Below are 2736 nucleotides of genomic sequence, written 5' to 3' on the forward strand. Positions count from 1 at the left end.
CTCCATAGCCACTGCATGCCTCCACTGTGACCTGCCCAACATGCAACTGGTTGCTTGTTGCTTCCTGTGCAGAATGAGTTCAATCAAAGTGGAGGAAAATAAAATACATGAGACAGTAAACAGGGATTCAGAGAGGTGAGTTGAAAGAGAGGAATTTTTTTTTTGTACAGAGATGATGGGAGGAGGTGGGGCGGGATGTGTGTGTGTGTGGGGGGGGTACCATTTGGTAGTTGATGTTGTGGTGTTTGGGGGAGCAGATGGCCGGGCTCGAGGAGGGGCGTGTCTTGTCCTTGCGACCCTTCACAAATCACACAGTTCTCCCCCGAGGGGCTCGCGACTCGTCCTTCAATAAGAATCAATGGGAATTACTTGGCCAGAGAAAGGGATGAATGGGCGGCGGGGCGCGAGACCTCTTCCTTTGTTGTACTGGTGCGTGTCACAGAACCCCCCTGCTCCACACACACACACACATACGCACATACGCGCGCGCGTGCGCACGAAAGCTACACGCGCACACAAGCGACTAATGTGCAATGCACTCCAGTTAAACAATCGATATCCAGTTAAACAATTTCTCAAACTCGCGCACGCGCGTCGCAGGGAGAGAAGTGGGTGGAGCTACACGGAGTACACGACTCCAAAAAAAAAAATAATGTGGCGCTGGTGGAGAAACGTGGTCGTACGACTTTCCAATTCTCTCCATACGTCAGTCACGCTTTGCAGTGGTAATTGCAAAATGCGTGCCACGTCATAGTGATGAATGACTGATGGCGGCAGAGGTGCACAGGGCACCTCCGATATTCGCGATGAGATGAAATAATAAAAGGCCTCCGAAGGGGGATTTGACGACACGCCACATATAGGAGCTTTATAAACCTTTGAGGCGTTCCACAATGCTTGCAGGCCGAAATCAACTGGTTAAATGCAATCAGCGTCCTAAACACACACTGGAATCTGCAATGGAAGCACCATGTCAGGCAAGGATAATGATGTTAAAGCTCAAGGTCAAAGGCCCCTGGAGTAGCATGAAGCTAGGAAATACAAGAATAAAAAATATTGAATGATAGTAATAATATTAATAATAATAATAAACATCGAAATTATGTTATCTTGTGATTTTCTTAATGCAAAAACATGCATGGGTCCATTTGGGAGTGAATGTGAGTTGCATTTTTGTTTGTCAACATGTGCTCTGTGATTAGCTGGTGACCAGTTCAGGGGCTTCAGCACACCTATAGAAACCGCGGTAAGCACAAGACATCACTAATTTTTTTTAATGGGGGGAAAAAAAATAACATAAGATACCCATTTAATACTGATAATTTTTGCATTGTCAAGTCAAAGCTGAGTTTTTTCTTCTTCTTGCTTAGCATTTGTTGACCTACAGCATACTGAATTATAGTTAAATCTCATTTCATAAACTAATTTTTTTAATGTATTTGGTCCCAAATGGAAAAAATAAAACATTATGTTCAGTCATGCATAGAGCGTCACAACTGTTTCTATGATGCACTGTAAGTGTGACACCACTTTAAATTACAATAAAAAACACATTGGTAAAGTGTTACATTTCTGACAGTTGTAAACTAAAATGTGTTGAAGCAGAATTTATGATACAGTACACCTAGATGATCCAAAAAAAGTGACAGCTCATGAAATGAAGTCTTCAGTGGAAACATGGCCGCCGTAAGCTCTTATTAACATCATGCAAACACGTGCAAATTCTCCGAGGAAACACAACGCGCACACATCTCAATGCTGTGATGTGATTGCATGCAGAAACGGTGATATTATCAAACCTGATCAGACCCTCTCTCTGGTGTTGTATTATTGTGGGAGAGCAGGTGCTGCTGGCCCAATTACCATACAGCTGAAAGCACAAAGAGAAAAACTTTACTCCCTGTATGTGCCCTCTCACACACGCACCCCCCCCCCCCCCCCCCCCTCTCTCTTTCTCCCCCCCCAAAGTCCCTTAATGACGGCCACGCGAGTGACACACCACTAAGTCTCTTTTTACTGCCTGCACCAAAAGAGATGCAGTCCAACACAGAAGAGGACTTGCCTGCTTGTTTGGATATGTGCGCACTTTTTTTTTTGTTTTTTTTTTGCTATCGTTCATTAGTTTGCGGAAATCCTAAAATGGTGGCATCATCACCAGTGGAGTGAATGCGCTTGACGAGGTGTAAAGTTGTGCATCGAGCGGCCACAAACGAAAGATAAGCCCATTAAAATAGACCTTGTGGAGTGTGAACATGTGAAAGACGCGCCAGGGCTTACACTATAGGAATGTGGCCCGGCAGATGGTCCGAGCCGGGTGAACGCTTTGGACCATGCATGAGCTTGGCCCCCGAAGGGGTGTACCGGGCTGGCTTCACGTTAACCCAAATTCGGGGGTCGACGTTCGTCCCATCCCGCGTGGTCCAGGTTAAAAAATTTGTCGGAATGTAAATGGAAAAGGTGGGGGTACATCAGGAGGGGTTGTTGTACATTTAACAGCCCTCTATAGCCATTTGGTGTGTCCCTTTGAGAGAAAGAGCGAAAAGCGAGGAGGGGGTGGGCCTAGAAAAAAAAAAAAAAAAGTTGTGGGCACCTCCTCAGCCCCCCCTTTTTTTGCGATGGCCCCGGGGCGGACTTGTGGTGGTTGAGGGAGGGGAAGAAGAGGAGCAGAGGGGCTTATTTGCATCTTATTACCCTGCGTATACTGGTCTGATATAAAAGCCTGTACAGGATCGTCGA

Source organism: Festucalex cinctus, chromosome 4 (genome assembly GCF_051991245.1).
Source record: "Festucalex cinctus isolate MCC-2025b chromosome 4, RoL_Fcin_1.0, whole genome shotgun sequence".
Lineage (NCBI taxonomy): Eukaryota > Metazoa > Chordata > Actinopteri > Syngnathiformes > Syngnathidae > Festucalex > Festucalex cinctus.